Raw genomic sequence first — 26458 nt, 5'->3', positions numbered from 1 at the left:
AAATTGCCGCTTGAGGCGGAATCAAAACTACACAGCCTTGGCCTTATGCGGAACGAAATTCAGTAGCTCCAGTCGCGCAGGATTGTGAGCAAAACTTTGTCCCTGGCACCAATTCTTTTAAAAAATAAGCACCGTTGATATGTTACAGTCGCAAAGTGGCGACTTAGTTACTGTAAGAAAACGCGCTGCGTGTGTCAATTAAATTGCTGATCTTTAGGTGTACCTTCCTTTGCCGCATAATCGCACTGGCTCTCAGCAGGAGAATACTCCACCTGTGTGGGCATCGTTCACAAGACCTACTGTCGCGCAGGCCCGCCCATTTCATCCACTAACCTTTACCAGTTTAAATCCGCTGTGTGTTTTTCATCAGATTGCAGTGGGTTGAATCACAAAGCTTGGTGCCATTAGTGGGTGTGACGTTTTCTTGGAAATTAAGCCCTACGTCATACTTGCTGACAAAACAGTATCCGGGAATCGGCCGTAGGCTTGTAATGTTGGAGTGTGCACGTGCAAGAGCGGAGGAGCGCTCCTTTGAAGTCCGATTTAGAAATTGCAGACTTAACGACATCAAGGGTTAGTCCGATCACCTGAGATGCCCGAGAGTCTCGAAATATTGCTGTGTGACTTAACAAATCTCGTGTTGTGCCTAGAGTACACTGCAGTCATGTCTAAGCACCGTCTCTGAAGCGGTGCAAGTATACCTTTGTCATAGCCCGCCGTGTTTAAACTCACCAGAACATCATTCATTTTCAGTTAGGATCTTATTTAAAAGCCCTTTGCACCACCGCCGCATAATTTTTTTAACGCAGCTGTGGCGTTAGCAGTGCACTCCATATTTACAAACTGACCCCTTGAGCCTAATGCGTCAGTTTGTCAAGCGCTGGTCTTTAGTTTGAATTAAATTGAACTGTTTAATTATATTTTACAAACCCTATCCCTGCGCATTTTTAGTTTGTATCTTAATCATATACAACCTATGGTCGATTTTAGTTCAAGATAGCATGTTTTCTTTTATTTTTTTACCGTGTGCTGACTTTACACTAATTGTAAACTCTTGCTATCGTTTTTTCATAATACATTGTACACTGTGTATCTCTACTTAATAATTGGAGGGGCGACTCCTCGGGGTGCTTTCTACTCTGTGCTTATTCTAAATCCGGAAACTGTTAATCGATTCTGTGGAGCTCATTAAAACATTTGCAGCCCAATAAGATGTCTGGATCCACATATTCATTAATGTCCCTTGCAGTCTTGGAACACCATTCTATTAATAAAGTACCGGAGCTGTCAAAAGATGGCACCAATCTCATAATCTGAACTGACATATCTTTCGAGCCCAGTTCATCAATCAAGTTTTATTGGCTTTAACAGAGCCAAGCTGCTATCTGTCATTGAAACTTTGTGGTGGTGACAAAAACTGGTGCCGCAAATGTGCTGCAGGTGTAACTTTCACTCAGAAACTATTTCTGGGAGTCGAGAGGGCTGGTCGCGTGGGACGAGGGCGCCCTCTACTGGCCAATGACTGTGAAATTTTCATGTGCGCAGTTATTTGCATCGAATTTTCATGTGCGCAGCTATTTGCAACGAATACGTCTTCTAAGGCTAATTGCTAAAGAGAAAGCATATATTTTGATGAGAAAGATACCAGGTCGCATTATGGTTTTTTTTTTTGGGGGGGGGGGGGGTAGTGGGGTTGAAGAAAGTCTGGAGGTTTCAAATGGCTTGCGAATACAGTCTTTTACTAGTATTGCGATTGTTTGACATATTACCGAAACGGTTTATTTATGACTGCTGGCTGCTGAAATTAGACCTTCAGACCGTTATGATGGCATTATTGCTTTGGTAAAGCGAACCTGTGTGACGTCGGTCGCTGCTGGCAGGACTTGTCAGCCCGGCTTTGCATGTACAGAACTGTCATGTACGCCTGAGACATCGAGCCAGTCTTTACCCATGCTCCCAGCCTGCCTGTTAGAGACAATAACAACCAGGCCATTGCAGGTGTCGAAGCTGTAATTTTCTTCGCCTTATAAGACACAAGACTTAAGATGTGGCGCAATGGTTGTATACGCTATTGGGCAATGGGTATACACACCTAATTGGCAACGTATACAATCAATCAACATTTAAACAAGCAGGCTTATCACCCAGGGGATCTCAGGGCGCTAGCTGGTGGACGCGGGTCGGTCGAAGTTCCAGGTCTTGAGGTCCCTCCTGAACTGCGCCAGTCATGGGAACTGTCTGAGGTGGAGCGGGTTCGTGTTCCAGGTCTGCGTGTCGAGGTAGAAGAAAGATCTTCCTCCAGCCCTGCTCTTCCGGAACCTGGAGATGGGGTATACACACTGCATTATGGGTATAAACCAGAGGTCTTCAAACTGGGAGGGCGGGCCCCCCTAGGGGGGGCCTCAAGTGATCCCAGGGGGGGCGCCAAATGCTGGCCAAAAGAAATATTATACAGATAACATGCCTTTGTTTTAAGCAGAAGCATGTTATTGCAGGTTTAAAAAGGTAACAGTACTTCACTGCAATGTTTAATTGGGTTTAGACATGTTTAAACATTGCCATCTTTCTAAAATAATTATGAAAAATTCTGAGGGGGGGTCCAGAGATTTTTATTTTTCAACTGGGGGGGGCGCGGCATTAAAAAGTTTGAAGACCACTGGACTATAAACTGATGTTGCACCATGAACTTACACCGCTCTTTCACAGTAGGCGTCACTACTATTGCACAGTGAGCATTGAACACGATCACACGATTGTACAGTTTGATATTAGATGCACCCCACTAATGCACACTTGACCTACCGCGTGCTAACTCCTAAAAACATCCAATGTGCAAAAAATAGCAGGGACCGCATTTATGAGAGTTGATGTAAAAAAAAGTAAAGAAAAAAAACTGATTTACGTTTTTGCTCCCATTAGGACTTTATTTTTTATTAGAAGTAACGATGTTGTATTTGTACTGCCCACGCTGTTGTTATGGTTTGTGGACGGACACAATGAAGATCCACTGCGCAGCGTGATATGTGCTTACATATAGCATAGAAGACAACCACAACGTTTATAGAAAACGCCACAGTGCGTTTTCCCGGTGTGTGGCGTTTTGGACTTGGTGTGCCCGGTTACACCTAGTGTGCACCTGAAGTGTTATGACAGTTGAAAGAATATCTTCTGTCGCTGGCTATGCAGCGCCTTGTGGTTATGTCGCGTGCGGTTACTGCCTGTCAGTCAACCGGCTTCCTGCAGAAACCCGCAGCAGCCGCAGGAACTTTGCACAATGAGCGCCAGATGCGTCACGGTGACAGCAGGCAAGCAGGCTCCGCGGAAGGTGGGTTCATTAAAAGAGCCCTGGGATGAGCGCCTCGCATTCGAGCCCCCACTGAAAGACGTGAGCTGACGATGGCGGTGACCTCTGAGTGCAAGTCACCGAACTATAAACAGAAGGGCGCGGAGAGCCATTGGCCGCGGTGAGGCTTGTTCACTATCCTGGGCTTCGTTTTTAGTTTATCCAAATAAGTGCGCTGGGCCCGGGCTGGGCAACTGCGCGCCGCAGAACAAGGCGAGGCGGCCGCAAGGCGGGCAGTTCACCCCCCTCCTCACCCCCGCCCCCCTCCGCGCATGAGGAGCTGCTCTGAAATCTGGTACACCTCGGAACACGCAGTGGGATTTGGCTCGTGACTCTGGATACTCCTTACTATTTTTTTTGCTAACACTCAGCACATCTCAGACACCAGGATAGGGGATTCCAGTTTATAACTACAAGCAAGGTGAGAGCTTTAATTGTGTCACTAAGACTGATGGATATTAGTTCAAGACGACTAGAAAAATGTTTTTTAAAAAACAAAAAACAGGCGTGTTCTGATGTCCCCGTGTACCAGCCTGCGAAAAGCCTGTCAGCTCGGTCATATGCTTTTCTCTCTCAAAGGAAGAAGTAGGCTTCTGTGATGTTTTTAAAATGCGTTAACCTTTGTACTTACATATTGCATGCCTATTTCAATATGAAGCATGTAACCATTATTTAAATGTCCAGTTTTGAGTGTTAATGATGTTATAGATTAACTGTAATTCACTCACTGTGGACGCGTGTTTGAAACACAATAGCTTAGAAAGCCGGTTGTATCGAATTGTGATATTTTCATTGCACACTGTATTCTAATGTAACGTATAGAAGAGTGTGCGGATATCATTACTCAAGTATTGAGCGTTTCTTTGTTGAAAATATTGTTTTGCTGCAAATAATGGTCATACTGTTACGGCGAGGTAATCGGATATTTAATATCAGTACACGATTATAGTTTGCAACAATCACTTAACATAAAATATCTTTAAAATCGTATTTGTCTTTGGTCGCCCGAAGAACTCCTTTGGAAGATTTATACTGAGTGGTTTTGCCGGGTGTGTCACAAAAAATGATTACAGATTTCCATGTCATGGACATTGAATCTCGGCTTCCCCCTTTCCTTCATCAAAATGTTTTGTCGGGTAGATAAGATCACTTTGTGCACCATTTTCCTTATTTGGCAAAGGAAACGTTAGCGCCCCGAGGCGTTTCATTTCGGAGCTCGTCGTACACAAGGAAACCATTGCGTTATATGCGCTTCCGGGACATTCATTGAAAGTGGTCAGTCGCTTTTAACTATATGTGATATCCGTTAGGTGTAGTGCTACAGAATCAATGTTTAACATTTTTAATGAAATATGTAATACTTAATTCACTGAACCTCTTATATATTACCGATACCTTTTTGGTTTTGTGTTTGATGTTGTTCACTTAGACGCGAATCTGCAGTTACAGGTGCACCCAGCGAGCTAGTAAGCGTCTTTTATTTGGGTGTTTTTTCCGCACAAATGTATCTCCTCCTCCTGCTAGTTCTTATCGCAGGTCGTGGACCTGCTCAGCTGTGAAACTTCATTTCCTTCTGAGGGGAGTCAGCGAGTACTTTTCGTTGGGGCGGAGAGGGCCAGGTAGGGAGGCAGTTTACGCTACTGCCGTCAGGCCTTCTTTAATTTAGTTCCTATGGTCTGGTGACCCGCGAGCCCCAGGGTCCGGTTACACGCGTCTTTTCTCGGGCTGCCAACTGTTCTCCAAGGCGCACCTCAGATGAATGATGTGAAAGACGCCGGCGCGCTTCCCTTATTTTGTTCCCACCGACGTCAGTAGGTTACTGCGGAGAGCGGTCTCGGCGTGCCAGCTCCAAGACGGTTTTTTAATTGTTACTCATAAAACGCGCAGAAGCGGCGTCACGCCACACAACTTCGACTGTTGACGCCTTTGGCGCGGAAGAAGGAGGGACACAGACGCATGACGCGGCGTCCTGTGCGTGTCACGCTTGCGCTTCCCAAAGCCCGTCTCGGCAGATCCCGGGCCGAGATGTAACTCTGCATCATGACCGGACTCTCTCCGTCACGCATGCATACATTGTTGCTTCAACTGGCCTCTGTCTGGCAATCCTCAAAAATATTTCTGTCGGGAGCCATTTGTGTGCTGTCAGTTTACCCTTTCTCTTAGCACCAAAAGCGGGGTTGTGTTGTTTTGTTCTTTTTTTTCGTTTTACTGTTTACCTCCGGTCTTATCGTTGTGTCATTCTGTATCAGTATTTGTTCACTCCTTGTAAATGTAGCTGTTATCTAGTGCGCGTTTGACAGTCAAGTCTCTGTTTCTGAGATATCACCACAGCTCGCTCTTTTAGCTCAAATCCATCGCAAACATTAATTGCTGCTAATGCGGCATGAAGCTAGAACGCGTGTTTTTTTGGACAAATCTTTTTATTGTGCAGTCTAGGGAATTACATATAAAGGAACAAACGAAATACATTTTCAAGCACATCAGTGGAAAAGTCGAAAGTTCGAGAGGGTTTTCCGGTTCCATGCATAGCACATTGTTCATCCCTAATGGAATTTACAGTTCACCGGTTGCCATTGGTGTCTAGTAGGCACAGTTTGCACTACTCGGTTTTCGGAGAGAAGCTGAAGTGCCCTGAATAGAACTCATGTAAATTCCCATGGCATGTTGGCACTGTGGTCTACTAACCTTTGGCTTTAGTTGGCATATTCTTTAGCAGTGCTTTAAATGGGCCGGTACTGTCCGGTACTGAGTACCGGCACTTTTCTATTTTGAGCGGGAGAGTACCGGCACATCTCAAGAAAAACGTAATACTTTTAATTGGGGAGTACCGGCACTTCTCAGAAACAAGCAGGTACTCTAGCACAGAGTACCTGCACTTTATTTTTTCCATTTCAAGCACTGCTTTAGCCAGTAAAATCTGACTTGTTTTCCCGACTGGATGCTCACGAAGGAAGTGAATCCAAGATTATTCATTTGTGACTAGTAAACTGCCGTTTCCACCAGGGCCATAATTCGAAGGTTACATTGTTGTCAGTAAATCCACGACGTTTAGCCTTTATTTGCAGACATATAATTTAGAGTGAGTCAACATCTTTTTGATTTTATCTGATTTTTGTCCAGTGGCACATTTTATGCAATTTTAGGGTTCTCATCTTACACCCCAGCATCAACCTTCTTCTTTAGCATCCATCTATTGCAATTCAGTACTGCCTCCTTTGAGAAACTTTCACTTACTTTTTCTGCACGTATAATGCTTTCGTAGCACGCTCTTCTTCATACTTAACACCCGTTCTTCATCAGTGTTCCCTCACCTGTTTCCCCTCCTTTACCATCACCACCCAACTGCCCTCACCCACTCAGCTTCACCACTTCATGTGTTTCCAGTAAGCATCCCATCACCTTTCCAACTATCCCCTTTACCACCAATGTTTTCTGTGCGTTTTCTGCACAGAGGAAATTTACCTCCTTCAAGCACTTCACTAGTGCCCTAAGTATTTCACTTTTTTACTTTCTGTACTGCCCCTTTCTGATAGACTTTACCTTAATCATTTGTCCTTCTTAATGTAACAGCGGTTAACACCACCTCTCGCATGTCATTGTTCTGTAGAGCAAATGCAGTACACTCAAAACACCATTCCTCAATTTCCCGTTGTCCTCAATTTTCTGTTTGTTTTAAATCTTAAGAAAACTAGGTGGGGTAAAACCCACCAGGCCAGTTTGTATAGCCTGTTTTAATCACATTAATGCATTTGTGTTTGTGTGTATTGTAGCTCACAGACATGACACGTCGAATTGGCGTTGGTTTTAACTAATCATGCTAATAAAATTAATATATATATCATTCTGCTTTATTTGCTGTGTCTCACTCCTCATGCTTCAGGTCTCCTTTCTCTATCTCCATCAAGTCCCTCATCTTCCATGGTTCGTCTCTCTCCCAGTTAGCACTTATGTCAGCACTCCATCCCAGTACACAGCCATGCTTAATCCGTGTCACTCCTGTACTCACCACTCCTCTCTGTCTACTGTACCACAACAGACCTTGTCTCATCATTCTACTACTGCTGCGCGGTACACCTTTCAAAGTCCACACTCCTTCCATCATTACCAGGTAGATTTGAATTCCGTTCGTTAGAAAACCTATCCCTCCTGCTCACACCTTCTTGGTAATGCTATAGGCAGAACTTGTCTCACAATATCAACACCACTCTCATTGACCCCATTTCATTTAACATTCCCCTTTAGGTCCTCTCTATTTTCCGCTCCCTTCTCAGTTCCATTGTTTAGGGGTCCCCTCACCTTTATCACCCTTAGCATCCACCCCTCCTCAGAACTTTATATTCACATTTATCACCCCCTAATTTCTTTTCGTGTTCATTCCCTCTACTCACCATCTGTCCAAGCCTCGTCATTCTCCAAGCAAACAAAACCACTTTCCACCTCTCTACCTTCATTAGCCACTTCAAACCTCCCCCTCATAAATAGCCCAGTTTTTGTTTATAGCCCTCTCTCCTTCAGGCCTCCATTTTATCTCCCTCATCAGCCAACTGTTTAAAACGTATTTCTCTTCTTCTAATTAACTCTCTTAAGTCCTGTCCCTTTTGGTGCTCTTTTCCACATCAGAGTACCCCCATCATCATTTAGAGCTCACACACGTTTCCAGGCATATTTAGGACCCTGTTTTTACCCCATTCCCTGGTTGTTAGTATTTCATAATGATTTTATGTTATTTGCTTGATGCACCATATCCTTTGCCATTCCTAAGTGCATATTTTAGTCAACCTAGCAACACAAGTTGATCGTCTCCTGGAGCATTAGTCTAGTGGTCCTGTCATTAAGTTACTGAAAGGTGTAAGACAATGACTATACACATGGAATACTTTCAGCATAAAAGATATATATATATTTTTTCAGAATCATCAAATATTTGACTTTTCCATAGTGACCTTACCACCATTGAACTCAAGATGGATTATTCTGGGTATCTGTTAAATATTTGAAAGACAATGCCATCACAAACATTCATTAATTGTGTTGGGACACAGTGATTTAGAAAATTCCTTTGGAGTGTTAACTTTTCAAAAACTCCCTAAGTTAACTGTGTACTTTTTTCCTAAAGCTGTTACTAAGTAATGTTGGATGACAGACAGTGTTGTGTGGCATTCTAATTAGCACTTTGATAAGGAAAGTGCAACAGGAAACGTTTTCAGGTGCATTATGACCGGGAGTTGGGCTATTGTTGCACCACAACCATAAAAGGTGCTTAGGGCCCCTGGCCCTCTGAAGTATTTACTTACAGCTTCTGCTGCCCATGTTTCACAGTTGCTGCTGCACACACAGTAGTACCTGACAAACATCAAACATAGTCAACAGGGGCTGCAAGAGCGGAAGTCAGAGCTCACCATTGCTTCTACCAAATAGCTTTTCCTCATTTGGCAAGGCAGTGGTGGACTCAGGATCTTCCGAGATTTCCTCCCTTTCCTCTTTCTGCAACTTAATGGACTATGTGACCAAAAGAAGGGTGGGGGAACTCTAGCTGTTTTCCTTCGCTCGCACTCACTGCATGTCCCGTTCCTCTGCCCAGTCCCCGTTTACTGAGAGGTAGAGACCGAGGCTGTAGATTGAGGTATTGTAATGTTGACAGCAGCTATACCAGTATCTTGGCTTGCTTCCATGTTGTCCTCAGTGGAACAGTCAACATTTGAATGTTCCAATACTTTTTTCTTTTAACTAACAATAATCCTTTCACCTTGGACATGTTATCATCCTAGGTTCTAAACTATGTAGTCTTTGCAGGTCCTTATCTTGTTCATAAAATCATTTTTGTGAGTAATGAAGTGTTCAACTATTCTGGCAATTGATCATTAGGCTCAGTGTGTAACATACAGACGTCGAATACTTACAAACCTGTATTTGATCCAAGGCTGAGGGTTCACTGCCATGGAATGTCCCTTACGATTTTTAGATATCACAGCCAAGATGAAGTTGATTCCCTGAACCAGGAGTGAGCAGAGCGTTTTTCAACAATGTATTTCTAAACTAAGTACCCTTTGTTTTAAGTGCAGTTTAATGGAAAATATCATTCTGTCACCCACCATTGCGTCTCTCCCAGACATTACATTAGACGGTCTGAAGCGTTAGAAAGGGGCTTGTTGATTGTGTTATTCACCAATGTGAGTGTGGGCAGAATACTCAAGCAAATGAACGATTGAGAGCCAGGCGCAAATTGCCCAGTCTACGTTTTTAACTTGTTGGGGGGATGTGTCTCCTTAGACGACTTATAACCATTGGGCCGGTTTGTCACTTTGTAAGATGTCATGGAAGCCTTTAGTTTGGAGGAAGGGGGAGGGAGGTCAGTTTCTCTATTATGCCAAGAGAGAATCCACAGCAAGGAAAACATGGAGGGGATTCCCCAATGCCCCTGAGCTCACTCAGACTCTAGTTGTGCTGCTAACACTGATGAGCAGAAGGAAGCTTATTATCCATTTGTTCAGCATGCTGCGGGCAGACAGACCTAGACCTTCCCTTAAGATTGAGGGAACGTGGCAGCAGTTCAGTGAACATCCGATAATGACTGCGGAATGGACTAAGGTACACAGAAGGGTGAGGGAAGTGTCTGCCAACTCACGGTTTAAACTCAATACAATAAAGTGCACATCGCATACTTTTTGCTTATGTCTCTGTATACAGTGTGCCCCGCCTAGGAGTCTGAGGTATACACGGTGTGGGCACACAACAGCAGGCTTCTTTCATGTCATCTGGACTTGTCTGCAGATCATTCATTACTGAAAAGAGGTCCAGGGGCACCTACATATTGCTACTGGGTGGGTGATACCTGGAGACTTGAAACAATGCCTGCTGGGACCGGTGCCTGTTGAGGAAAAAATGAATCTCAGTTTGGAAATTTGCAATCCTTGGACTGACTTTGACCAAACAATGTATAGCCATTAGATGGCTGAGCCCAACACCTCCTCAGATGACTGAATGTCTGGAATATTTGACAGAATGAGCTAGGGCTGAGGAAGCACATATGAAATCGGTGTGGTGTGATGATATGCTGGAGGATGATCTTCTGGCATGGGGAGCCATGATACATGACCTAACCGATGGTGGAGCTGTTGTCTCCATGACTGCGACGAGTGACAGTGACGAAGAACCTACTCTGATATCACTCTCCTAGACTATGGTAGGAGCAGGATGAACTGCTTGGCAGGATGGATATTGATCATGAAAGTTGGGAGTAGCTGTGGGGTGGACAGCTGTGGTTGAATTGAAATGTTGGGTGTCCTTTGGATCATAGACCTTGCAATGAGCAGAGTATGAGATTCGGGTGTTTTTTTTTTTTTATGCAATCTGGTTTTTGGGGATTTTCGAAGTGGGATTTTAATGACTGTATGGCATTTGGTGTTATAGAATGTGTGGACAAGTGCTTGAAAGACCCATATGGCGATCTTGCTTATATTGTGGGGTGCTGTGTTACTGGTTGTAGATTTAATGACTGGCAGTACTGTGCATGATCTAGATATGTGTAATCCTGAAATACCAAGAAAAAGTTAAAAAAAAAACAAACAAAAAAAAACGAGCCAGGACTGTATATAGACTGCAGGGCATGTTTCATCACCAAATTATTGACAAGATCTCTCACTTGCTCTCTGAGAGGCTTCTTAATGGATGGCGCCACTTCTGCTGCAGCTTTGGCTGAGCTTTGCCAGTACTTGACAAAGGAATTCATAGGCTCATATAGTACAGCTTCATGGACTGATTTGCTCATGTGCTTAATTTGTGCCTGTGTTTGCAGGGGATGGGCACCAGCAGTCAGTTCTTGGGCTAGGGCTTACTTTTCCTCTTTAGATCTATAGCAAGGGAAAGAAGGACAAAAAAGAAAGGAAGGGGGAGGAATAGAAACATAGAAGAAAATTACAAATGGAGAAAGTAGACATGAAAAAGAAGCTGCAAGAGTTTGGTATAGGGACAGGAGGTGGAAAGTGCATGAAGAAAAAGGCATAAGGTGCAATCTAGGCAGCCTTGACTATCTTCTACTTAAGAAGAAGGCTCCTAAGAAAATGTTTGTGCCCATGCAATTATTTATTTATTTGTTTTGCAAATTAAGCACTGCCAGCCTCATTCAGCAGAATGCTCTTTACTCTTGTCTAGCGGCACACACTACTGAATTTGGCTACCAGGCTTGTTGGCAGCTTCAAGATCACATTACATCTCATCTCACCATGTTTTGCTGTCTTCCTGTTACTAGAAGGCGTATATTATTGTTCATCTAGGATCCATCGAACTTTCAATTGGAAAAGCCACCAAGAACATCCTTGATCCTTTGTACAGGGGACTACGTTTACCAGCATCCTCAGGGCCTCAGGAGGTGGTTCCTGAAAACCCCACCACCTCTTGCTGATGGAAGCACTATAAAGACTGTTTCCTTGTCCCGCTGTTTGGGACCACCAACAGCATTCTTGATTCTTTGTGGAGGGAGTATGTTTAACAGCAGCCTCAGGGCCCAGGAGTCAGTCCCTGAAAACCCCACCACCTGCTGCTGATTGACGTGCTATATAGTGCTCTTCTTAGTCCCGCTGCGTGAGAGCAACAACAGCAGCACTCTTGATCCTTTGTGAGGAAGCTAAGTTTACCAGAATTCTCAGGGCCCCAGGAGTTGGTCCCTGAAACCCCCGACACCTGCTGCTGATTGAGGTGCTATATAGCGTGTTTCCTTTTCCCGCTGTGCCGGACGCGGGCAGGCACGTCCTCCACCTGTCAGCTCCAGGAAGAACCGGGGCAGGGCCACCCCCTTGGTTTTCTGGCTGAATCGCTCGCTGCCCGGGGTTATTTCAGGCACCACAAATATTTTGTGGCCTATTGACTCACATGAACTTTGTACGGTAATATTTCCGCTGGGTTGTACCCGTTTGTGGCCCTAACCCTGTGACTCCTGTCGGATTGCTTTGCCATCCAGCTACAGCTAAAATAGCCTTGTGGTACCATTTTGTTTCTACTTTTACCGTTTCACTATACTGCAGCTTGAGTGTAATTTATTGCTCTGATGTTTGGTCGGTTGTATGTATATTAACCAGTTGGGGAGGTTGCTTATCTACTCAGTCCTGTTGCTGCTACCCCAATAGTCAGTGTTTTTAAGAATTTGAGCATTTTTAATTTGGTGATCAATTGATGTTTAAAGTTATGGCGAATAGAAAGTGCTCAGAAAAATTTGTCGGTGAATCCACGGGGAACAAAGCCCTAGATTGTTCCTTTCATACAAGCAGTTTGGAAGACATTGACAACGTTATAGAGGAAGTGGAGAATATTTTGCACCCAGATGCACCAAGTAACTCTGGGGCTAAACCAAAAAATTTGCAAGTTGCTCCCCTACTTAGGAAAAAGGTTGGCAAATCTAAATCATTGCAACCGCGGGTTATTAGCCCTAAAGCGAAGGAGCAGAAAAATAATGTTGGAAATTAGCCCGAGCTGTGTTGTTTTTCTAAACCCCCAACCCTCTAGATCCCGTAATTGTATGTTTTAATCGTCTTTCTCTATTGGCTATCAGTGCCCTGTCCCTTAATGATTCAGGTGTGCCCACAGCTCCGGCCTCTCAGATGCTAGCACTCAGATTCAAGAACTTTGGGCAGTCATCAGCTCCCCGAGGGCTGAAATAATGGATTCCTATTGAAATCCGTGTATCCTGGGCCCCTGCCTGCAGGCCAGAAAGAGGGCTGCTCATAATTTGGGGGCTCCATCCCATTCTGACCCACCTTTCAACCTGCCCCACTATAGATCTTATAGTGAGGTCACTGAAGGTTCCCTCAACCATTCTTGGGCTCCTGTTTGGAAACCTTAATTCGTCCGCCTGTTGGCAAGTGCCATAATCCTGCTAGTACTGGCATAGACCATAGTTATGGAAGCTTGAAGCATGGCCTCTTGGAGAGAACAAGAGGTCCCTTGCCTAACCCAGCTCACCCTCCTTCCAACCCTCTTTTAACTCCGGCTGCAGCTCAGAAATCTGCCTTTCCTTCTAAGGTATTCCCTTCTTCCCATCCCTCGACTAGCACTAATAGCAACATTTTTTTCCCACATCCGTACGATCTATATGATGGGTTTTCCACAGCTACATGCACTCATTAAGGAAGAGGCTTCTTTAATAAACAGAGTGACACACTCGATCAGAGACATGAGGAATTGCTATAGTGTAATTCACTGAAATAGTTAGGGCTACTCGATTGTCATTTTCAGATGACTCACACTGTATTAAACTGCTTATTTTCTGATCCCTCAATTGTGAATGGCTTACTGTCCCTACAGGCGCGAGCCCTTATTCCTTCAGGGTCCTTGATCTAGTTTAAAACGAGTTTTCCCCCAGCAGAGGGTGGAGCAAACCCAAGTCCTCTCCCAAGTTGGCTAACTGGATACCATAGGCCCCCACATTGTGAGCAACAGCCCACGTTGCAAGCCTTTCCCTAAACAGGTTTCTATCGAAAGACCCGGTCTTCTCCCAGTTTGTTCCTTTGGAGGTTCCAGGTGGCTTGATCCATCCCTCTAGTATGGAAGTGTATTTTTCCCCTACTAAAGATATTTTCAGTCCCCTGTAAGATGTTTCCACTTTTTTTACCCGGGGATTGCAAGTTCCTGCTAAGACTACCCTTGCCAACTACCTTACTTTGGTCTCCTGGAATATTGGCGGGTTAGGGAGCAAGCATGCTCAGTGGGATTGGGGGAGGGGGTGGCTTTTATTGATTCGGCTGACATTTTCATGTTCCAGGAAACTTAGGAGACTGACCCCTCTTATAGGCAAGGCTTTAAGCCCTTTCATGGGCCGGCCCACAAGGTTAAGGCAGGTAGACCTTCAGATGCCTTGTCCATTTGGTTTAAGATCTCATTGGATTGCCATGTAAGACGACTACCCATTGATTCCCCTGACTTGCTTGGTCTCAAGGTTTCTTCTTGGAAAAATGTAAAATTACTTCTTTTTAATGTATATAGTAGGAGCGTCCCCAAGACAGCCAAGCCCCCAGTTGTACATCTTTTGAGTGCTATTATTTCTTCAAAGTCCAAGGAGAAGGCAGTTTTGGTCGTGGCTGGGGACTTCAATGTGTGTTTTGCGCCCTCCGCACTATTAGGGGAATTAACAGGCAGCAAAGATCAATACTAGGGTATCAAATCCCAGCCCCCGGTCTAACAATCCCCCAGGGTAGCTCTGCCTTTCTGGATCACTGTATGTGTTGTCACCCGTGGCAGAACCGAGTCGGATGAAGAAAGGCACTCCATTTTCAGAAAGAACTCCTATTGGAGCCACATAGACTATATCCTGATGGATCTTCGATCCTGGGAAAAGATTATCGATATGGAAGCTTTGCCCAGGTTTGAGAGCGACCACCTTCCCTTGCACCTTACCCTATGTGGTAATTTAGACAGGGCAAGCAAAACCCAACGATTACCCTGTGGTGATTTGTTGATTAGTAATAACTGGAGGAAGGTTAGATGGGAGAGTGTAGTGAATAATGAGGACGTATATGCCCAATTATATCAAGGCCTGGTTTCTATTTTATCCCTGATAGCGGAGTCAGCACTTGATACGATCATGGATGTCCACGTTAAGTGGTTTGAGGAAATTAATTTTTTTTTTTTTTTTTTTACCCAAGCCCTGCCTCATAAGAATTATTTTCTGACATCAGACCCTAGGTGGTACAATAGGGACTGCACGGCAGCGAAAAGCCACCTTCTTAACGCTCTGAAAGGTGAGCTCTGAGAAGATATTCAATCCGCTAGATCTTCCTACAAACTAGCACAAAAGCATGCAAAATCCACATGGGATACAGACATTTGGAGCAACATTCTGACAGCTGTGCGCCCAGGCAACCAGTCAGCTTTCAGGCACATGAACTCTAACGGTGCCAAGAAGTCTTAGATTAAGCCTGAATCCTTTATGCTCCCACAGGACTGGGTTAATCATTTTGAATCCCTGTATAGTAGTTCTTCATCTTACTCTCATTCTATGTGCCCTGTTAATCCGGCCCCAAGCTGGCTGCAACATCTTGTCTGACTCCCTATGAGTCTGATCTTTCCCAAGCTGACGGGTTCTTCACTATGGCAGAAATCAATTTAGTCATTAGTTTGCAGAGCTCTGGTAAGGCCCCTGGGTTAGACCGGATCCCGGTGGACCTTTTTATCTCTGAACCTGTCATTTCGGCTCCCTCTCTTATGTGCATTGCTAACACACCATTATGGTGGGTGCTGAAATACCTATATACTGGAAAGGTGCAGAGATCATTCCCATCTATTAAAAAAAAGTCTCTAAGTCAGACCCAGCAAATTATTGGCCAATCAGCCCGATTGATTCTAGCCAAAAATATTCTGTGAGCTAATACTTGATTAGTTATTATCCTGGATCAATGAAAACGAGATCTTTACCCAGCATCATGCTGGATTTCGCTCTGAAACCAGTATGGTGGACCAGGTTTTTATGATCCAACTAATTAGATGGAAAGAAATCAATCTGAATAGAGGTTGACTCTATGCCACTTTCATTGATTTAAAAGCGGCATTGGAAATGGTCCCCAGAGATAAATTATGAAGTACCCTTAGAGACCCAGGGCTTCTTGGGCCTCTCCTTCACATCATTATCCAGCTCCACTGTGATAATTTTCACAAATTCGCTGGGGAACAAACGGGGAAACTACTTATCCTTTTAGGGTTGATAAGGGAGTTGGGCAAGGATGCAGACTTGCTCTCACGCTGTTTCTGTTGTTTATTAATGGTTGTATAGATTACCTAATGGGCTGCAACAAGAATTCCCTGGTACTAGGGGGCACTAAGGTACCAGCATTGTTGATCTCAGACAATACTTTGCTAGTATCCAAAACTCCTAAAGGCATTTAGACTCTTCTGAATTTTTTTATTTATTTTGCTTGGATCACGGCTTGGTAATCAATGCAAGTAACACAACGTTTATGGCCATTCTCCCTCACAGAGGATTTAGAGGAGTACTAACCTTAGAAGGGGAGGAGCAGGATAGACTGCTCGGTTTTGATTATCTTGGCATCCCTTTATTTAGCGCAAACACCTGGATTGACCAAGTCACCAAAAGCACTATTCTACTGTATAAAAAGACGGCCACTGTCCTAAAATTTGCAAACAAGACCTCCTTTCATCCAGTCTTCCCCCCTTCTTGAAGTTTGGAGGGCCCAAACGGTAGTTGCGGCAATATATGGTGCAGAACTTTGAGGCTTTAGTAACATAAACACATTGGAAGCAGTGTAAAACAAATTCCTGAGAGCGAGGCTTAATCTCCCCACTTCTTTTTTAAACAAGATTTGGGTATTCGGTCCGGGGTTTGAAGAAACTGACTATCATTTATTGTTCTTCTGCCCTAAATAGCTTAAGCCGCGCAAACGTTGGATCATCACCCTATGTCGCTTCCTAGATGTTTGCCAATACAGCGTTGCCCTGAGAATATGTAGAGCAGACACGCCCCATGTCATTTCCATTGCTCAGTATTCAGAGAGCATTTGGCCAATACAGCCTAAAATAATCTCCTCATTGGCCCCAACAGATCAATCTCAGCCTCTGTTAGCCGCGATCTCGATTTCGGATCTTTTAGATATTTCATTTTAATTTTGTACTGCATGGTTTTATCGTTTTTATCATTGTCATAACTGTGCTGCTGCTATGTGAGATTGAAAATTATCTTTTTTATTGAACTTTTTTAATGACTGTAAAGGTGCGATGTATTTGTATTGTGGTATTGATTTGTTACTTTTATGGTCAATGACCAAAATAAAGTACTCGAATTGAAGAATTGCAAACGCTCTAGGTGTGTCGATGACACTTAACGCACCTACTGCAAACTCTGTCCGAGTGATCCATTTTTGCTGAAATCCCAGGCTGTTTTTGTGCATGGAGGTTTCCATAGACACTTAAAACCGAAGATGCGTGTGTTGTGATATATGGAGTTATGTGTTGTTGGGTCCCGTGTTGGTATGAGTGTGCAGGTAAAATAAGGGTCTTTTTCTGTATTTGCTGTAATGGAGCTGATATACATAGATTGATACACAGATAATGTATAATCAACGATTGAACAAAAAAATGCTGCGGGACAGCACCACGGTGTCTCACGTGAGTTGATAAAAAGAAATGCATGAACCTTTATTAAGAACTCTACGACCCCAAAGGGCAACCTAAAACAATTGCTGTTTATTTGAGGATTTTCCAGGTTTTGTGGTTTTTCAGAGTCTTGTCTTTGTTGGAACAATGGGTAGGAAATTATCGAGAAACAAAAAGCATCTTGTAGGCCTGTGGTGCCCAACACTGATCCACATGTAAAGGCAGAATCATATAATAATAAAACAATACCTTCATATAATATTAATAAAGTTAATATCATTTTTATATAGAGCTTCAAACCCCATTCTGACATTTCCAAACACTGTAAATAACAGGTGTTAATATTACCCAATTTAATGGGATCATTATGAGATTTATTAGATATACATAAGACCATTTCACACACTTATTCTAAATGGAAGCATTTAATCAGTGAATAGCATTAATGTTTGTCATGAATCCAGCTTCAGGAGACTTACGTGGCCCTTGTCTAGGTACTGTGAACCAGAATTGCTCTTCTCAAATAGAGGTTATGGGGCAATATCCCATCTCCAAGGGACTTCCAAGGGAAACCTCTGCACCTGCTACTACCCCTGCTTGTCAGTCCCTACCTGACCAAGTGGGGTGGGCACGAATGATGTTGGTTGTTGAGTCTAGGAAGTGCTAAGCCATTTTTGTCAGAGGGCTCGCCATTTTGTGTTATGATGCTGTCTGCTCCATCCATTGCACTTATTCAGCTTTTTAAAGCAATAATGCGTTTCATAACTTCGGCAGTTGAAATTATGAGACTGCAGCATTCTCATTTGTGTCTGATGAAATCGAGTGTGTTTAAAGTACAGGGGTGCATTACTGTCTACAACACGTGCACTCATTGTGCCCATCAAAAAGGCACTTTAACAGCTCTGCTGATTGGAGTTCATGAATGTGGTTTGTTCCTAATCAGTTTTGCACTGTACAGTATTGGGGTAACAACGGCTTACTGGGTTTAGTAAGCATGCAGATTCTCCACCTTACTCTGCCACACCTCCATCAGCCAAGTGTGCCTCCCCTCCAAGCCCTTGCAACATGAAAAAAATGTCTCACCCCAAATTAATCTAAAAATCTCCGTCTAATAATTACTCATTCTTGTTTCTATTGCACCATTGTCCGACCCCCGCCTTCCACAGCTCAGTGCCTGCATAGAGCAGGAGAACAAACCACCCACCTGGAAGCAGCTCTGCCTTTGTGACAGTCTTGGTCCAAGGATAGCTGCACCCCTTGTTTCCTTCGGTCTAAGCAGACAGTGGCATAGTGAACCCTCACACCCCCACCCTGACAATTTATTCAGATATTGCCGTGGACTCTGATAGACTGGTGAACTGGGTCCCCCTAAACCATTCATTAGTTGTTTATTGACCTTTTCTGTCTGCAGACAAAATAATAATAAATAATACTGTTAGGAAATATTATGTTAGAGGGCTGTGGGCAGAAATGCACAGTAAATGTAACCGAGAAAGAGATACATAGAGACAGTGACAGGAAATGGCAGAGTTAGAGACAAAGGTAAGAAAGAAAAAAAGTAGGGATAATAAGATGAATAGAGGAAAGAAAGTAGGGAGGAAATAAGAATGGAAAGGGCAAAGGTAGGATGGAAGGAAAGGTGAAAGAAAAAAGGAAGAGTGGAAGGATGGATAATAGATGGAGAAGGATGAAGGAAAGTATTCTTGGAAGGGTTGGGGTTGCTTGTGTAATGTGCTCTGTGTGAGGAGAGATAAAGTTGAATTGGGGGAGGCATTTAATTTTTCAGGCTACTCCCTTGTTCGCAGAGTAGGTGAAGAAGTCTGTTGAGGAAATGAAAATGTTATACCTTCCTTGGCTTTATGGTGTCTGTGTGAGGAGACAGAGGAAGTGGAACAAGCAGGTAGAAACAAACACTGAGATTTTTTTTGGGCAAGACAATGACTAAACCCAAAAAATGAAGCTCCCATGTTCAAGGCTTTGTCTTCAAAAGAGAGCAAAAGGGGAGTTTTGCCAAGGCCTTAGGGTAATTGGCCACAAGGCTTTCTTCCATATAACGGATTTAAACGCTATAAAAGGTGACACACCATCAAGGACATCCTGGTGGCACCGCTTTATCTGGAAAGACTGCCAACAACGAAAAGCCTCAGACAAGAACCAGTGTCTTTGATGCAAAATACGGAAGACTAATCTGAGGAAATCTGATTGTGAGCACCCAGTGCACTAGAATGGGTCTTGAAGAAGGCCACACCATATGCATAAGGTCAGTGCCAAGACACCATCACACATCATGTTGAATGAAAAACAAGCAAACAAGACACATGACGAGGAAGCTTCAACTCACTAGGAAAGCATGGTGAATACATTAATGAATTTTAACTATTGCTCACCCCTGCTCAGCTAGTACGTGAAAAAAATCATAATAATAGACTTATTTGATGTGTTTGTGTTTGTATGAGAGGCCTGGGGAAACCCAAGTACCATCATGGTAACCACGAGAGAAAGTAGCTCTCTATGGGTGCATTTATAGTTAAGTAAGATTACCAGTGCATAATAAATAGTGAAAGGTGAGTGGAAGGGAAAGTGTGGGTCATAGTCTTGTGCCAAAGATTGAGCTTGGTTTCAGAAAAGTGCAGCCATCCTGGGTGTGCACAAATCAGTTAGGACCATTTTGTTTTTCGAATCACATTAAATCCAGGTCTTACAGCCTTTTTGGGTTAACGCATTTTTTTGCAATAGCATACGAAGATCACTGCACATTTAAAAACAATAAAGGGGAGCACATGAAATTTGGGCTGTTGCATGGTTCTGTCATATAAGCAGTCCTCACTGAAGAATGGCCATGTGGATCTAACCAGTGTTCCAGAAGCAACATGTCTTTTTTTTCAGCTCATACTTTGGTAAAGTCATCCTCTCATCTTTGAGGAATTACCCCAAGGGAAAAATGTGCACATTGCTAAATCCGTCCGCTGTCTCAACCACCCGTCAAGAGACTATGTACAGTGGACCAGTTTGATGCAATCAAGGATTCATGTTGCTGTTACATTCTGAAGCGACTTTGTATTTTCTTTCTCTTCTCCGTTACTTTATCTACTGTGCTTCTACCTTGCTTCTGCTCCAGTAAATGTGCTTATAACGGTCATACTTTTGCCAGTTTAAATCCCATGAAGTGGGTGTATTTTTGTCAATGCACACATAATCTATATTCTTTGTGTTGTCGATTGTCTGAGCACCGTTATGAGATCTTCTTCTGACCTTGCCTTTCCACTTTGGTTCATTTCCTTTTTTACAGTTGCCCTTATTTCTCATAACATGACTGACCTTGCCCGTAGATCTGTTCCCTTTTCTCATGCTTTAAAGTTAGACTCATGACCTAAAATCAGTTGCAATTTTGAGCTGAAAATGTATTGATCTGCTGTAGCTTAGGGGGTGCGCTGCATTTGTGGAAAGCTGCATTGGCTGATAGGCCAAGAACCCAGTTCCCAGCCAAAGAGGCATGGGAAAGAGATCTGGGGACCGCAATTGCGGTCGAATGGTGGAACAAGATGTGCTTGTTGGTGTGCAAAGTGTCCTGCAATGGCAGGTTTAAATTGACGCATTTCAATTATCTACACCGTATGTATATCACCCCGGTCCTGTTACACAGGATGGACCTTAATAGGTCAACCGACTCTTCCCGACTAGGAAGTCAATGCAACCTTCATACACCTTGCCTGGCACTGCTCAGGTGTGAGGGCATATTGGGAGGAGGTGTTCATTATTTGGAGACCTCTTGTGGGATAAGATGGGAACAAGACCCTGCAGTGGGACTATTGGGGCAGGTACATTTCCACAAAGGTAAAAAGATGGAATATAAGTTTACGCAACTGACACTACTGCTAGCCAAGCACAGGGTAGCCATGACCTAGATGAGAAGGAGGGGACCCAATGTGGTCCAGTGGAAGAAAGATGTAAGGGAATGGGCGGTAGCAGAAGAGATCTGTCTTAAAAATATACACACGGGTGATAAACTGGAGGACGACTTGCACCCATGGGGAATACTACTGAATAGTTTTGAAGGAGGGATACCCAATCCTCAAGAGATAAAATGGATGAAGAGGGGTGAATAGTGGTACAAGGGAAAGGTAAACACCAAAGCATTGAAAATAGTGGGGCCATTTCAGGGGGGAAATGAGGTTGATGATTGCAATGTCGGAATTATACTATACTTCAGTATGACTCAATGTGGAAACTGTATGATTTTTATTTGCACAATTAAAAGTAACAGTGATCTCCAATGTTTAAAAGCTGTTATTCAGTTGTTGCAGGTGCAATGATGTAACTCTGAAAGAAGAAATCAATAAACAGATTCTTAAAAAAAAAATGTATTGATCATGTAAGGGTAATGTCTGGTTTTACCCTGATTGCAACCTTGTAGGAATAAATCGCACAGTGCTCCAGTTTCTGAGCAATAACTAATTTTTGCCGACTACTGCTTTCTCTCAAGATTATTTGGACAAATGAATGAGTTTTTCCATGGTAAGAATAAGAAATGTCCTTTTTGCGCGTCACTTTAGCACCAAATCTGAGCGAATAAAGAATTTTTGGTAAGCCCGTCACAGAGGAGGAAAACACTTAGCTGATAAGAATATTAAGCTTTGGGGAAAGAATAGCAGTTACAGCAACAAAGATAAAAATGCCACCTCTGTGCCTCTTCCTCCCCTCCCTCTTTTCCTGGCTGCTTTCAAGTACCAGGCAGGGCGGAAAATTTAAGGTCGAGCAAGTTGTACTTGAATGGAATAATTAATACCTCCATCTTTCATCAAGAAATGGGAAAACTGAGGAACTCGACCAAACAGTTGCCGCCCTGGTGACATCAACTAAGTCTGGATCTTAATCAGGAGAGGATATAGGGTGCATGTGAGACAAGAGACCTGGGTGCAGTTACCTAGCTCAGCTACTGAAAATGATAACTTTACAGTTAACTGCAGCGCCTCTTCTTTTTTTCAGAAATGTAAAACTGTCCAAAGCTTAATTGTGAAAATGTCTAACAAAAACGTAAAAAATAAATATGCAAAAGGGGATTTTGACGAAAGGAGGTTTTGATTGTGAAGTATATACTTTTTTGTATGGTATATGTGCAGGTTCTGGAGTTTAATAGTATATTACACTCTGCACATCTGCATTTGTGGTTTGTGCCATGGCATTTTCTTTTGGGCATTTGTTTTAGCAAACGTGTTAAACTAAAACCAGGATGTAAGTGGTTAAATTTGTGTATCCATGTAAAATCACAGCCAAGAGGCATCTTGACAATTGGTCCTGAAGTAAAAATTGAAAGGACACACAAGGGGACAGGGTGGGGGTATCCTGAAATCCATTGTCATGTGAGGGTTGGGGTCCCGAAGAGACCTTCCCTTAAGTCAGTAAGCACAGTGAAGAAGTAAGCACAGTAAAGAAACATAATTTTAGGTCTCCATTACTGTGGTAACAGCTCCAGGTACCATAGCACCACCTGTGGCACAAAAAACGATAAACACAAAAATTACATGGATCTGACCACAGGCCAGACCCTTCCGGCTTTTGCCATTGTCCTGACCATAGACCCTTCCCACTGGAGGTTTGCTGCGGACTGTGGGTTGGGCGCAGTACAACCCCGCCAGTGCTCACTGCTGAATGCTCTGCACAGTGGGAGTTGGCAGCTCCTGGGGTTCATTGTCTCACAAATGTATTGTGGTTGTCCACATCCTCGTTAACGTTGGAAAGTGAATTAGTTGATCAAAAGTTTCAGTTGTTCTATAATAAAGTCATCATATCCGGACACTGATCCTTAAATTACACCAAGCATCACTAGTCGCAAATACCAGGAGATGACCTATTCTAATCCTCAACAGTTTCCATTTGGTGCAGACATCTCATGGCCTCTAAGAAAAGATACACCATTATAATGTCTACATTAACTACAATTACTTTGCATATCTACTACCTTGCCCATTCTTTTAAGTGCATTTCAGCCAGTCTCCTAAATATAACTCGTAACATCATTTTGTTGTGATAAATGTATAGGGCTCCTCGTATACGTATCCACTTCATGCAGTAAGCCTCAATAGTTTCCTTTACCAATGTCAAGATAAGTGCCATAGTTCATCTTGATCTCGGACCCATCTGCAGTCAGATGAAGTCTATTGAGGTGTTCTTTATTATTTCGCAGTCCTATGAGCTTTCTCCAAATTGGAGCTTCTATTTCACCTACCGGAGTACTATTAATTAGAATCTGATCGTCGCTCCTCAGTCAGTGGTTGATTGACGTTGCTTTGGCATGTTTTGCTTGCAAGAATGGTCTGAATGGGTACCTGCCTGAGAAGTAGGAGATCCTTTACCATTAGTGTTTGTTGTCAGTTTGCTTCGATTTGAGAACCACAACTCATCTTGCTATCAAATACTGCGCCAAAGTTCTTTATACTGCTTAGCCTTATCTTGTGAGGCAAAAACGTGTAGTGTGCCTCTTATTTGCTGTTCTTTAAACCAGACATAGGGCATTCTGTTTAATGTATGCTGTTTGTGGCAGCTTGAGTCTTCTCTCCCTCTTTTGCTTTTGCCATCACATTGTAAAGAAAATGACATTTATTGAAGGTTTCTTTGTTTGCCCTTCGATGTTGTAAAGCAGTGAGTTGGTGTTTTTACAGTGCCTTATTTCCTTAATGGATCTTAGATTGCACCACCGTACTTTATCGAATTGATTGACCTGGAGTTTCATTGGTGAGACGTTATCGGACTGGGCATGTAAGGTTTTAGCATATCCAATAATTTCAGCATTGCTGATCTGTATTTAGCATTAATTGTACATGTGTGTGCGTTGAAGGCTTTTCCTCTAAATGGATGGTAAGTCAAATGATGTTGTCCTTTGCAGCCATTACTTTTATTTTATAGCTGTTCATGCATTACCAAGCCTTTCCAAGTGACCTAAAATATTGTTTTTTTTCCTCTTTCATTGTAAACATTTGTGTTTCCTCAGAATGTTCTGATGATGGATCAAGTTGCCCTTTATTCTTAAAAGCAGTTTCCAACTCATAAGAGCAAACAACATATGCACAGAGAGTGGTGCTGTCATCGCACATTGTCTGGTTTATCAGTCGAGGCTACCAAATGAATGCTGAATGTGGACAGTGTTCGCTGTAAACTAAGCTGCTCCTCCTTTCCCCATGCCATTCAGTCATATCTTGAGCTGTCACTGCCTTTGCATACCCCAGGGTAGAATTTCTGTTAATTGTGGGCATCTAGTTAGTAGATGACAATCCGTCAGAAGCTCATGCTTACGCCTTTCCACCTGTTGCCATGGCCGTTCGGATGTTGTTTTGTGTGAGGTAAGCGGTTGCTTAGCAGGTGCCTAGCATTGCGGCTGAAATCTAACCTTAAATTGCTTTTCCTACTTAAAGGTTTTAGAGTACACTTAGAGTTCTGTCGCCACACTCGCATAAATTTGCAGTATATTAAATTAAAACAAAATACATCTTCATGTGCTTGCTGCATTCTTCTTCTGTTGTTTTTGTTCTGCATTGGGATGTGGGCCAACTCATTAACTCCTTTGCAAGTGAAAGAGCCACATAGCCAAACAAATAATTTGATTTACAAGTTCAAAGAATTCTTAAATGAGAACTTGCACTTGTAAATCCTTATTCCCATGTATACAACTGGGCCATGATCGTGTATTGTAGTGCATTGACACATTTGCTTCCTCGGGTTGAGGGAAGTTGGAATCACTTCCGGAGGAGGGGGTTCCTTTAACCTTTTGAAACATCGCAAACTATGAACGTTGAAAGTATTATCAATCAAACCTCTGACAGCTTCTGGAAATGGTTATAGATTTTCTCATGTCATGGGTAGGAGAAAGTCCTTGATAGTTTGGGAATAGGAAGTGATCACCACCAAAACTGGTGTGGTAAGGCGTTCTTCTGGTGCATGGGGTGGCGGAACATTACTCTCATGATGAGAAAAAAGCGCAACTGCACATATGTGTTAATATGTTGGCATGCACAATTACATATGCAAAAAGCTTTTCACATGGTTGCAGTTAACACAATATTTCCAGAAATATTCTTGGAAATCTTTATAATTTCCCGTTTGTTGCAGATCTACACCCCTTGTGAGGGTGTAAAGTAGTGGGAGCAAACTTCCGAACACTTTTGACACAGGCCGTTTCTGTAGTGTGCAAGCCGATGTTGTACATAACGCTTCTTTTCTTACATCCTAACATTATGATTGTTCTTTTTTCTGTGTGTTACATTGAATGTGAGAGGTTGCCTTGCCATTCTTCTCGACAGTGACCGCATTTGAATAACCAAATTAGTTTTAGAAATACCACATTGCAAATGGTTGCCTAATCACCACCTAAATGTCACCCATTCCCCAATACAAAAGGAGCCTAGCTGTGTTAGGATATGATAAAAAGTTTAATGCTAATTTTAACAAAGAGGAATCACTCCCTAACTATTCATTTGACTAGTTTAGTAACTCATCACGCTTTGAAATGCATCTTTGAACACTTCATCATACATTTGTGATCATAAAGGAATGTTAAAAATGAATTATTTTACAAAAGGAGATTGGTAACTAAGAACATGTACAGTTGCAGATTCAACCTCCCTCTAATAAACAGTTTTGTCTTTGGCGTGGATGGACAGGCAACCTGAACATCTACAACTGTGCAATAAAAGTGTGCACAGTCAAAACTTTATGTCTGTTTCTGTTCCAACCATATCATTTTTTTTTTTTTTCGTGCATGTGTTTACTTTTTGCAGTGGAACAGTACTTGGTGTTTGACCAATACATCCTTTTTAGTGTAAACATGTATTTTATTGAATTTCCACGACATTGACAGATGACAAATAGAGTGCATTAAAAATACTTCAGTTTCTACTAGTAGTATTTTACGCAGCAAACTCTTCGATCCAAAGCAATAGTCATTCCAGAGGCCAGCAGTGGCAAGTTTGGTATTTCAGCTTCCTTTCCTTGTCTCACCCTTCCCTCCGGGGTGAGACAAGGTAAGGA

At 42.9% G+C, this 26458-nt stretch overlaps 1 protein-coding gene across 16 annotated transcripts in view; it reads left to right on the top strand.

Moving 5' to 3' along the window:
• The window catches only part of EYA4 (EYA transcriptional coactivator and phosphatase 4), a 614551-nt gene that overhangs the window by 304318 nt on the left and 283775 nt on the right, over positions 1–26458 (top strand). Inside the window, exon 1 of one of the 16 annotated variants that reach the window (XM_069235274.1) lies at positions 3275–3764. The exons of 13 other annotated variants lie outside the window; for them this stretch is intronic. The gene's annotated coding sequence lies outside the window, so the exon portion shown is untranslated. Of the gene's footprint in view, positions 1–3274; positions 3765–26458 lie in introns of those variants that run through there. 2 more of the 16 variants (XM_069235271.1, XM_069235273.1) reach the window with 2 other exon arrangements.

Source organism: Pleurodeles waltl, chromosome 5, assembly GCF_031143425.1.
Source record: "Pleurodeles waltl isolate 20211129_DDA chromosome 5, aPleWal1.hap1.20221129, whole genome shotgun sequence".
NCBI classification, from domain to species: Eukaryota; Metazoa; Chordata; class Amphibia; order Caudata; family Salamandridae; genus Pleurodeles; species Pleurodeles waltl.
This window is presented reverse-complemented; position numbering and strand designations above follow the sequence as displayed.